Source organism: Podarcis melisellensis (genome assembly GCF_964234715.1).
Source record: "Podarcis melisellensis genome assembly, chromosome: 10".
Lineage (NCBI taxonomy): Eukaryota > Metazoa > Chordata > Lepidosauria > Squamata > Lacertidae > Podarcis > Podarcis melisellensis.
In genome coordinates this window covers 22744004-22756998 of record NC_138542.1, presented here as the reverse complement: position 1 = coordinate 22756998, position 12995 = coordinate 22744004, and the positions used below count along the sequence as shown (strand labels likewise).

Here is a 12995-nt window from a genome sequence, read left to right as displayed (position 1 = left end):
TTTTGCAGTGTTTGTGTTTTGTTTGTTAGCCTGGCTTTCAGGATTTGTTGGAATGTAGCTTGAGGTGGGATTTCCAAGGAGCAGCTGAAAACTGCAATGTCATAATTGCAGGAGGAGCTGAGAATTTGAAAGAGGAGCTGAACATCGCAATGTCATCAATGCAGACAAATAGCATCAACCATCCCCTTTCTTATATCATGAACGAACCCTTGCAAGGTACATGATCAAAAATAAAACAGAATAAAATCTGACCAACAAGCCCTGATGACCAACAAACCAAAGTATGTTTACTTCACTCTGTCATTTCATTTCCATCTAGAGTTGTTTACAAATACGGTACTCCTTGGGCAGGATGAAAAGTTGGCGACATTAATAATGCTCCTATGCCAACACTTTTGTCACATTTAATTGCAATTTTATCTCTCACTTTCCTGGTACTAATCCTTGCATAGTTCCCATATATGTTGACATTTTCTTCCTAGAACTAGAAATTTGAGATGGTTTTGGTGGGGAGGGGATGGGGTCTTAATAAAATCTGAAGTGCTACAGCTACACTCATAAACACTTCAATAACATTCATTCACTGATCCACAAATGGCATGGAATATCTGTTCTGTGCCTGCCTGCACAAGCCTTTCCACTTCTCCCTTACTTGTAATAAACCCCAGTGCAGGTACTTTCAAAGGTTATTGTGCAACCCAGGGATTCCATAGAATTAAGGAACACTGTTGTGTTGACTTGGAATGCTGGGAAGTGGAAACAGGTGGATTTGAGGTTTACACTGTGGAGTGAGTGTTTTCTCACATGTGGTACACCTCTAAAAGGAGTGCCTGTGCCACACTGTTTTTCACTCCGTGCTATTTTTCTCAAAAAAGAGGTGCCGGAACTCACCACAAACACCTCCCTTGTTCTCTTATAATGGAAATGGTGCTCACCTTAGAGTGAATTCCAGCTGAAAAGAAAGCCCTGCATCACAATAAATCTGTTGGGGTGTTTTCAGACCAAAGGGAGAGTTAATTTTAGATAGCACATAAATTTCAATTTACTTGGGGGCTGTACAATAATTTCAGGTCGTTTTTTTTTAAAAAAAATTATCAGGAGGAAATCTGAACCTTGCCTGCTGCTACCAATCAGAGAAGCCCATACGGGGAATTTTCTTGAGGCTAAGACATACACTGACACCATGAAGTCTTATTCTTCCACCATTATTGTAAACCCAGTATGTCTGGATAATAGAGCTTAGCTGAATGTCTGCCCCTTTAAAGGCACACCCAACCTTTTAGTTTGGAAGAAGCCCAAGGTTGCCTCAGTGAGCAGAGGCAATAGGAAAAAGAACAAGTGGGATTACTAGTTCATAATAAACATAGTTTATGTATGTGTATTGATGTTTCTTTCCTGGAGTGACAATTAACACAAACCATTTTTTCAGACCAATTCCTAGCTGAAAGCAGGATCATGTAGATTAGTTGATTGTGGGAGTAATTTAAATCCAAGAAGCTCAATTACACTTTTTCCACTGTTGACCTTTAATTACTTAATTAAGAGTAGTTCTTCTGTCTTCAGAGAGGGAAATGTTTGCCATAATCACATTTTCCTTAGATGGCTCCTGCTGTTGTTAATACACAAAACAAACATAGGAGGAAAAAACATGTTATGGTAATATTTGTATCCAATGTTCCTAATAAATACTGTTCAGGTTACCAGGACTCTGCCCCTTGCACCCATATAAAATAAGAATAATCCTTTGTTGCCCCCCCCCCCCAAAAATGAACTGTAGCATTAATGAGACCTTGGAGGTTTCTTTGTTGCCAATGTCCTTCTGCTTCTTTGCTGCTGCAGCTGCTACTTCCTATTTTACCTGTACTTTGCCAGAAGACCCCAGGGCAGGTTTTAAAATAGACACAGAAAACATTGTTACTAAAAAATCACAGTGCTCAAGATAAAAGATCTCATACAACATAAAGCCCTAATCCTTCACTTAAACATGCATGGGTAACCTCTGGCTTCCTCCTCCATACCAAACCCACTGAGATAATACAATAGATATCTGAGAAAATTCAATCTGTGTACTTTCTGCCGAGACTGTCAAAGGTGAACATCTCTCCCAAGAGACCCAGACTTAAATCACCTCATAAACATCATCAAATAGCCATCTATTTGTGGGTATACGGCTCCCAAGAGAAACGGAGTACTTAGATATTAAAACACGTGGGCTGCTCTGCTTGCGACACACTGTAGAGCTACGTTTCGTCTCGAGATACTGGCTCAAATGCACCAGTGGTAAAAAAACCAAAACCCTTGAGATTTGCAATGACAGCCATTTGATAATTGCATCCTTGCCAAGAAATGAGAGGGGTTGGTACAATATTGCGTGGGATGGCTATTAAATTTAAGCTGATATGGAAGGCTTCCCTTCCACAGAGAGAAATGTGAAGATGGCCAGAATGAGGGGATGGCAGCATCGCTTCTCAAGCGGTGCTGATATCAATCCAACAGAAGTTCCCCTCACCCATCCACACCCATTCTAACCTGTCCTGCTCCCCCAGATACCCCACCATCCTTATCCATAGAAATATGTAGGAATAGCAAATGACTAACTGCATTATGTGTCAGTGTAAGAATGAGTAAGAGCAGCTTGCCTCATATTTAATACCTCTATAGCAGAAAAGATTAACCTTATCTACCGTCTTGCTTCCCCATTTCCCTGAGTGGTGAGAAGTTTCAAGAACAGCACTGCTTGGGTTTGGCTTCTTTGGGGATAACATTTTGCAATATTTTCAAACGAATAGTATGCAAAGCACAGCATAGGCAGAACTGGAGGAAAGCAGTGTGCAACACCTACTAGGCAGCAAATCCACTGTTTCGCAACAGATCCCACACTGGCACTGCATGCAAATATGTTTGCAGTCTTTAGATCACTTTTGGTCATAGCTCTCTCTCTGTGTGTGTGTGTGTGTGTTTCTGTGTGTGTGTTTCTGTGCAATCCTGTATATTGGCTGCCATGTCACGAGCACTGTATTAAAGACACTTGTAAACTGCTATGAAAGCTGCCAAGAGGATTCCCTGATCATCACATTTGGGAGTTAAATTTTATGTACGAAAGCTGGTTCCCAGGCTATTTATTAACAACTGCATTTGGGGAGCAAATATATTTGGGAAGGAAGAAAGTATGGGGGGGTCCCCCTGTCCACACAAGACCTTGAGCCAGGCAGTTTACTGCTGCAAACAGTAAAGCATACCGAATTAATATAAACCTATTAATGTCAATATCAAGACCTGTGATGGTTACAATGTGGTAACTGAAACTCAGTGGGACTTCCTTGTTTGCAGTACAGCTGCCAGTGCTTGCTTGAACAGGTTTTATGTGTGGAATGTGGATTTCAGGGACAATGCGTTCAGAAGCAGTGGGTTTATATTAAAAATTAATCTAGAACATTAATAACTTTTGAGAACATATCATGATTTTTCTTTTGCAGGACAAATATTTTATGGGGCTTTGGGACTGAGTTTGACATTACAATCCTCTGCACATTTCTTCAGAAGAAAGTGCTCAATGTGGTAATTGCAAATTCACACACAACTGGTAATGCAAGACTAGCTGCACGTAGCAGTCCTATTATTCCAACCTTATTCCCCGGTTTCTCATCTCTCACCAGAAGAGGAAAATAGCACCCCCTCATTCTAGCCTAGATCATAGAATCATAGAATTGAGTCATCTAGTCCAACCCCCCACAAGGCAAGAATCTTTTTGCTCAATGTGGGGCTCAAACACATGGCCCTGAGATTAAAAGTCTCATGCTCTACCCACTGAGCTATTGCATGGTTTCCTTCACATTTTTCTGCCGGTGTAGTTATTCACTCTACTGTTCCCCTCCTGAGAATTGAGGCTGAAAGAATGGGAGTTGCTTAAAGTTGGGACTATGAGTCTATGGCACAAGACCCTTCATGAATCTGCAGTACTGTGTGCTGTTAATTCCAATTACAGATAGGGAATTTGTGACGACAGAATAGAACTTTAGCAGGGACAGGCAGCGAATCCAATGACAGAAAATAGTTTAATGCATCAGGACATCCCAAGGGGCAAGCAGTTCTAAAGTGGAAGCGTCAACCTCAGAAATTATTGGTATACACACACTGTGCTACCAAGGTACACATTGTTCCTTAACTGGCTGCTTCCCAACCTGTTGCTCTTAAGCTCAATAAATATTGGAAGAAAAGTAGCTGTGACAATGGTTCTGTTTCTGGTGGGGAGGTTAGACCAAGTGGAGCAGAGGTAGATTTAGGAGAGGGCAGCCTGACCTGGGCGCCGAGCCACAAGGGTGCTTCAGGGGGCACTGCAACAATGACGAACAACGGAGGGTGAGAGGCTTGGGGATGCCAGAAATTGCCATTGCACAGAGCACCACTGAAATTTTAAAGCCCAAAGTCTGCCACTGGGTGGAGAAGGGAGAAGCTGGAATTTTACATGCAAAGAGAGTAGAGGGGAGTGTTATGTACTGAAGTTCTCACCCTGGGCCAGCAGGGGGATACTGTAGATAGTTTTCACTCAGGTCCACATATGCAAATAAGGGATTGAAAGTGACGTTCAGTGAATGGATAGTTACAGAAAGTGGTTACTGTTGCGTTCTAGTGGAGCTCTATATAAGGCTGGCTGAACCCTTCAGTGCAGTTCTGTTCTGTGAATACACAAGAGCTGTTTGAAGAATTGCTGTGTTGTCTGATATGTTCACCCACAACTTAACAGGAAGGAGATTGGCTTTGGTGCTGTGCAACTTCCCCCACCTTCTTCTTCTTTGGCGATCACTTGTAGCCAAGTAAGATTGTCTTCCATAAACACGGTTTTAACAGTGAGTCTGTAAGTGACTGTGGAGGCCAATTTTGGGTCCACAGGTCCTTCCACACTCCATCCACAGCTGCCTGTAGCATTTTTAAGGCACAGGAACTAATGGCAACCAGTGATCTCCAGGTAGCTACTGCTTCTCCAGATGTGCACACGCAGCCAAAGTTGTGTGCCCCATTGAAAAGAAAAAAGACAAGGCCCCTTCACTCTGAGTAGAAAAGAGTTTCAGTAGATGCAGTTTGCCTTCTGCACAACTATTCCAAGAGAAGGAACTCTGACTTCTTCCTTTCATGTGGCTACATGCTATTTCCGAACTGAGGAGCATAGGAGCCAACTCCGAGGGGCCGTGGTTCCTCCCCCATTAAACATTTGAGGGGGCAGCCCCCAAAGTTAATGGGCATTGCCATTCAAATGGTGCAGGTGCTTCCTGTCATGTGATCAGTTATGCAGGGTGGGGGTTACTTGCCCCCCCCAAATATGTTATTCAGGTTGGCACCCCTGTTGAGCAGCGAGGGTTTTGTCACTTACTGCTTTATTATGTGAAATGCACACAGCGAGCCCCCCCTCCCGCCCCAGACAATGAAAGGCTTGTGAACAATTGAAGCGCTTCTCCGCGCGCTGACGGGAGCTCCTGGGAAACTGCTTTCGTCCTTTCCCTCGGCGGGCCCTTGAAGCCCCGCGTTCCCCCCGAAGCCCTCCTTCCTCTCCTGGCTTGAGAAGGAAGGCTCGGGGAGGAAACCACCTGAGGCTGGCTGGTGTGCTTGGGGGGCTGAGGTGAAGGAGCGGGGCGGAATTGGCGGGAACGGGCCCTGAGGCGCGTCGAGCTGCCTCTCCGCGCGCCAAGAGAAAGAACTCGCCCCACGTTGTAGCGTAGTCGCTCCTGAGCCAGCGAGGCGCGCTTTGCCTTTCTGTGGCAGCGAGCGCCCGCCCCGCTCCGGCTCCACTGGTGAGTCAGCGGCAGGTCAGGAGTATCGCGCGGGAAGGGAGGGGCGCGAGAGGCAGTGGCGGCGCGGATTTGCCGCTGGGAGCCGCCACCAGAGCGAGCGAGAGAGAGAGAGAGGGAGGCTCGGGCGAGCCCCGTCGGCGAGCGCCAGAGGTTGACTTTGAGGCAGCGCCGGCGGCGTCGCCGCCCTCTCATTTCCCTCCAGGTGGCTCAGGGAAAAGAAAGGAAAAGGGACGCTTGGCGGCTCCTGGCGCGCTCGGTGGGACCGTCGGTGGCGGCATCCAGATGTGAGGCAACTCGCCGGCGGCGGAACAGCTGCGCCCTCCCCGCCTTCAGCGAGCAAGGTACGGCCAAAACTACAGGAGAGCCCCGCAGGTTGCAGCGGGGAAGGGGAGGGGGGGGAGAGCGGCGGCTGCGTCGGAGCGGCGACACTTGCTTCGGAGCGTGGCACAGCCCGACCCCGGACGCGTTTTCTTCAGCAGCAGGTCCCGCTCCGTCGTGAGCGTTGTGTTTTGAGCGCGCTCGGGGCGGCTGGTCCGATCCTGTCTCGGGGGTTGATTTCGGACCAGGGAGTTATTGGCATGGGTCAGTCTGGGCGCCTGGAAAAGTCCTGAGAGGTTGGCGCAGATGCGGGCGGCCTTTCCTTGCCCCCCCAGCCCCGCCATGAATCTGGATCCTAGGAGCCAACTCCTAGGGGTCGAGGTCTCTTTTCCCCCCCTAAAATATTTGAGGGGCGCCTCCCCCCAAAGTTGATAGGCATCGCCATTCCAATGATGTGCGTGCACTGTATTATGTGATCGATTATGTGGGGCGGGGCTCACCTCCCCCCCCTTAATATTTTATTCAAGTTGGCACCCCTGATCCGGATTGAGGAGTCTTCCAGCCTTGCTCCTCCCCACCACAAAGGATGTGACATTTCAGAGGGGAGGCTTGCTGGGCGCCTCGTTTTGCAGCTCAGCCCCACGGATCTCTTACTCGGGAGGAAATCCCGTTTAACTTTATCACGAGGCTGATTCTCAGGTAAGTAAAAGAGGGTATCAGCCTGGGAGGCATTCCAGCGGATTCGAGTTGTGACGGCGGCGCGATTTAAGGCGATTGCACTTCCTCGTAGCGATCGCTGATCCGGAGTAAGCGGTGGCTGGCGAGTGGCTGCTTGATAATAATCGTCGAGGAAATGAGTAGCTGGAATGTTTCTTTGGCTGCCGCTGCTCTTGGAGATCAGCCTGGACTTGGCAGGGCTCAGCCCCCCAGACCTGCGCGCCGTGCCAGAGCTCATTCCGAGAGCATGTGCAGTGAAAGAGATGAGAAGGCTTTTAAGCATGTGCAAGGTGCTTTGCCTCTTCGCCGAGGAAGCGCAGCCAGCAGGAATGCCAACTTGAATTTTAAAAAATCGGGGGGGGGGAGGAAGCCCCGCCCACATTATCGATCACATTGTGCGGAGCGCACACACTACTTAAATGCCAATGCCTATCAGCTTTGGGGGGCCCGCCCCCCTCAAATATCTTATGGGGAGGGGGGCAAAGCTCCCTAGGCGGTGGCTCCTATGGCAGCCAGCTTGGGTGCATTTGAGAGGGTCAGAAGCGTCACGTGATATCCAGGTAGGGTTTTCCTCCCCAGAATGACCCGGTATGCACCCGTGGGACTTGCATTTGCCTCCTCGCAAGGGATTCATGGTTTAGTCCCCCTCGGGTATGGGATTTAGGGGGAAAGAGCTTCCAGCAGGCACCTATTTCTTAAAATCGATAAATGCTATCTATCCCTATTGCTTGGATCTTGGGCTTCGCTCAGGACGGCCTGAGATCTATTCGGGTCTGGTGCGGTGATTTGATTCCTAGTTGGGCTGGAGCGCAAGGGAATCTGCGCTTTCTAGAGAGAGAGAGAGAGAGAGAGAGAGAAAGAGTGGGTGGGTGGGAAGAATTGCTGAGCTCACTGGAAGGAACCGAGAGTAAGCCAAAACCTTTCCTCGCTGCGAGGTGATTGAAAGGAGATCCTGGATGATTCAGGGGTGACTCGTTCCTTAAAGGGGGGGGGCAGAATGAAGCGAAGTGCCTGGAGGAGGCAGCTTGCAACGCGGCTTGCTTACAAAGAAGTTTTTGAGCCACCCGCAATCTGACTCAGAGCAGAGGCGCTGGATAAGGAAGCGCAGGGAGAGTCCTCGAGGCAAGGTGAAGGAGCGGCTCGCTTCCCTGCACGCCTGTTCCGGCAGCCTTGCCCGGAGGGAGCGATTTGCGTGGCGAGTTCCCGCCCCCCGCCAGGATAAATAAAGACACGAGACACCAAATTTAAGGTTAATTGGGCGAATTAGGCCACAACTTTATTGAATTCAGGAATGAGAGGCATTGGCATAGGCATTGGTCCTAACGACTATCCGGCTCCAGCCCATTTGCTGGAGACACGGGGAAGGGTTAACCTTATATCGGGGGAGACTCCCGTGAGGCACGTCGACTAGGAGCTCCCCCGGGTCACCGCTCTGGGGCGTGCCTTTGGCCCACACCTCCATAGGCTTCGGACAGGGCCACGCCCCCCGGGGTCCTTTAACGGACCACCCTTCGCTCGCTGGGGGGAGGTGATGGCGTTCCTCCCCCCCCACACATCCTCTTAACCCCTTCTTACCAATGCCTACCGCCAAATGCCGAGAAGTTGTGACGAGTTGCTACGAGGTAGGCGAAAAACCAAAAGGCCAGAAATTGCCAATTGGGAAAAATTCCTACCATGCCCCTTGCGGCGACAGACCGAAGTCCATAGCAAAGTCAAAGACCTACCTAAGCCTACTTAAAGGGAGGGAGGGTGGGAAAACGTGAGGGCGAGCCGGCGAAAAGAGGGCGAGCCCCCTCCGTGCCGGCTCTAAATAGGGCAAACCACGCCCCCCCAAACAGCCAGTGAATGGCTGGCTGGGGGGGGCTGGCCCGGCCGGGATTCCCCTGCTCTTGCGGGGGCTGGGACCAGCCCCCGCTCATGTGGGGTGGGCGTGAAGCCCGCAACCCCACCTCCTGGGCAGGCCGGAAGTGGCTTTGCGTGGCGAGTTCCCGCCCCCCGCCAGGATAAATAAAGACACGAGACACCAAATTTAAGGTTAATTGGGCGAATTAGGCCACAACTTTATTGAATTCAGGAATGAGAGGCATTGGCATAGGCATTGGTCCTAACGACTATCCGGCTCCAGCCCATTTGCTGGAGACACGGGGAAGGGTTAACCTTATATCGGGGGAGACTCCCGTGAGGCACGTCGACTAGGAGCTCCCCCGGGTCACCGCTCTGGGGCGTGCCTTTGGCCCACACCTCCATAGGCTTCGGACAGGGCCACGCCCCCCGGGGTCCTTTAACGGACCACCCTTCGCTCGCTGGGGGGAGGTGATGGCGTTCCTCCCCCCCCACACATCCTCTTAACCCCTTCTTACCAATGCCTACCGCCACACGAGCAATCGCTCGCCGCCAATACTCTCATGCCTGAAACCAATCCCTTATCCCCTTTGCCACATCCATCAGCCAAATATCATTTCCAGCATACGAGAGATGCACGCCATCAGCCAAATATCATTTCCCGCATCCGAAAGATGCACGCCATCAAACCGGTAGAGGGCCTCACACATATGCCCGGGTGGTCAATGACACTCCCACCCAGGGCTGCCACTCTACGCACCACCGCCCCATTTATGGCTATCGGGCACCTGCCATCTCTCCAAACCTGCCTCTCCATCCACGAGGCCCAAATAAAATAGTAGTGACGTTTGGGTAAGAGGCCTTAAGTTCCTCAAAATCACTAAAGATGTGCCACATCAAGTCGACTGCCTTTCTATAAGCTAACTCTTTTCGCCTAATTGGATAACCAAACATCTGGGGGGCCCTCCGCTGTCACTCTGGCCCTAATAGCGGGCAACATTTCGGCCCAGCACATTCCCCTTTGAGAGATCCAAGATATATTGATGTAGCTAAGGTGCGGCCCGAGACCGGAATTGATGGTGCGGACCCTGGCCCAATGCACCATGCTGTGTCCGATTATCCAGATGCGCGCCCTCATAGCTCCTGCACCCTAGGTCCTCGTTAATGGCATAGTTTCTATCCCAGTGGACGGTGCAGGGCCTATACTCCAAATATGCATCACAACGTCACCTGAAAGCAAAAGAAGGTAACAAAGCCAGGTCAAGTATACTGTGAACAATCACAAGGACTTACTAATATATCCTTTATATGCATCAGAGTTCCCTTAATGCATCAGACTTCCACTGCCCCCAAGTCCTTCATCCTTTCAGATGAGAGTCCCAAATGCACCGCTGCGGTGGGTAAACCGCTGAGGGTAAACCGCAGGCAGCAATCGCCCCTCGCATAACGTGCATGGACTGATGCCAGGCCAGGCCGGAGCCATCCCAATGTTTGATGAATGGACCTGAAACGGTTGGTCTCACGTACATGAATTGTTTAGTGTCCTTTACTGCTGATTGGTTTTGGAACATTGGACATGCAGGACTAAATTGGATCTGAACAAGGTCAGGTCTCTCAAACTACCTTGGGCAGCGGAATCTGGTTGGCCCTTACAAACCACTTCGCATAGCGCCAAAGGCAATGGAGTATGCAGCTGTAAATAACTGGGCCTTGTCCTCGGACCAATAGATACTTCTTAATTATTATTTTTTTTAATTAATTTTTTTTAAAATGTATTTATTATTATTAATATTATTATTTTACTTTTATTTATTTATTTATTTATTTAAGAATTGGCATAGAATGTCGTAAGTTAAGGGCCTTCTACCATCACTTTTAGAAGGCCGCAGCCTGCGCCAGCCCTACAGTGCCCTTCACCCTAAGAAGGCCACACCAGGGTCTCTGGATTAAACAACCTTACAGAAAAGGAGATTGCCGCCTACTGGATGTTTAAGAATCTTTGCTGCACGACCCAACACCCTCCAATGTACCAAGTATTGCAGAGCTTCAGCCTTGGTAGGAGGTGTGTCAAGCCTAGGATTTTTTATTTTTTATTTTTTTTTAATTTGCCTTGCGGTGTGTCAAGCCTAGTTTTTTGTTGTTGTTGTTGTTTGTTTGTTTGTCTTGATTGTTTTTTACTATTATTATAATTATTATTTTATAAATTTGCCTTGAAACTCCATAACATCCACCCAAGCCTTTTTATAAGATCTAAGCATGGGCGGGGCTCCTGAAGCTAATACTCCCTTCAGGACATCACGTTCCCAAGGCTCCAAAGATGCTCCCGGAATGGCTGTGGCAATTTGCTACGCCTGTGCATCCATGATGCCCTTGATAACCCCAGGGTAAATTTGGTAGAGAAATAAATGTTTAATTCTAAGCACAAAAGGACAAAGGTCTGGGACAGATTTGCCACCCTAGGAGAGTGCGAAAATTGTTTAGACAGGACACTGCCAACCATTTGATTGTCGGCCCAGAAGCATACCTGGTGATTCCTGAACTCTTCAGCCCGCAAATGCCATTGTACTTTTCCATGCACTAACCTTCAGGTCCGACTTGACCAATTAGAGAGGCGCACTCAGTGTTGCGGAGCGCGCAGTCCAGCTTAGCCAATCACCCGCAAAAGGGGTGGCCAGGTGACACTACCCAGCATGCAACGTTGAGGTGACCGAAGCGTGACTTTACGCTGGCCAAGGGTGACCTTCTTGAGGGGAAGAAGTTGCAGGATTAATTTTTGAGTGCTGCTAGCCTCTCCCTTGGTAGGTGGGATGTCTGTGCAATTGTGTCCAATTCAATATCCAAAATAGGTTATGGTCAAAACTGGACCCTCCGTTTGTCTGCCACCAAAGGTACACCAAGCTCCTCAGGTGAAAACCTCTAAAGTAGAAGCGCAATCAGGGCTATTACTAATGATGGGGGAGACGAGTTATCGAGGTAATGGGTCACCCCTTCAGAACCAGTTCTAAAGCGAAGAGCCCAGTCCAGAATTGCACTAAATGACTCAAAGTGCACAAGCTACTGAGCACGCTATCGGCATAGATTTGTCTATGGAATAAGCCCCCTCAACAGGGTGAATTGGCAGGAGACGGAAAGTCAGCTCGATGTCGCAATTAGCCAAGAGCGCGCCCCTGTTGAACCTGCGCATACACTTTATAGCCTGATCAAAGGAGGCATATTTCACAGAATAAGGCTTCTGTGGTATTGCATCATTGACTGAGCCACCTCTAGGGTAGGGTAGGTTGTGGATCATAGGATACTCTCCTGGAGTCTATGGGGGGACCATGCCTAAAGGTGAAATGAGTAAACCCGCTATAGGTGGCTCCCTGAAGGGACCGGCCACCCTCCCAGCCAGAAATTTCTTTTAATTTCTATTTTGCAATAGCTGGCATTTCCCAAACTGGTTTTGGGGGGGGGGGTTCCCTAAGTTAGGGGGTAATGAAACGAGGATCTTGAAGCCATAAGAGAAACTCTTTCCCAGGGTACTTTGCTGCCTCTATTTTAGGGTATTTATTGAGAAGGGTTCTAAGAAGTGAGAGCTTAACAGAAGAGAACATCACAGTCAAGGGCCAAATTCATACCAGTTTGAGGCTGTTCTTTTTGGCGGGTCTGTGAGCTTTTCGAGACCCCTGGTGGAAATGCCCCCTGCTGCCCGGAAAGGGCTGTTTACCTTTGAAACATGAAGACGCTAGGTGGTTACCTAGGCACTTCTCACATTCATGCGCATACTTACAATTTGGCCCCTGGCACACACCCGTGTTGTACTCCCAGCAAAGTGGTTAGGGACTCGATTAGCTTCAAATTTTCCAAATTTCCTTTTTCCACATAGGGACCCATATGCTCCATCCAGTAATTCTGGTCGCTCAGAATGCAGCAGGTGGTGGGCAGCAGGAAGCTCTTCTGAATCGTCCTCGGTATCAGAAGGCTTACTTCTTTTGCTCTTCTTGGTCGAATGCTTCTCCTTACTTAGACTTCTTTCTCCCTTGCCCATCATTGGAGACTGGTGCTGTTCTGCAGCCGCTGACACTCCCTGTTGCCCCTGCGTCTCATCATCCGATGATGTTTCGGAGCCCCCTTCTATGGCAAAGGCTGAGGTTGTGAATCCTGTAGAATACTGTGAAAGTCTGGGGTATACTGAGAGGCAGAAAGGTTATAATTGTAAGCATGAGCCCTACCTCCCGAGGATCTGTTATTGGAAACCCAGGGACACGTAGACTGTAATTATGTGTGAGGATGCATAAATGGATTGCTACCCGAATGTGGAACCCTAAATAAGGAGGCCAAAGTGCAAGGGAG

General features: G+C 48.9%; 1 protein-coding gene across 1 annotated transcript in view; it reads left to right on the top strand.

Moving 5' to 3' along the window:
* The first annotated feature begins 5861 nt into the window (after window positions 1-5861).
* MET (MET proto-oncogene, receptor tyrosine kinase) overlaps window positions 5862-12995 on the top strand; it is a 109524-nt gene continuing 102390 nt past the window's right edge. The window contains exon 1 of the mRNA XM_081928920.1: window positions 5862-6127. The gene's annotated coding sequence lies outside the window, so the exon portion shown is untranslated. The remainder of the gene's footprint in view (window positions 6128-12995) is intronic.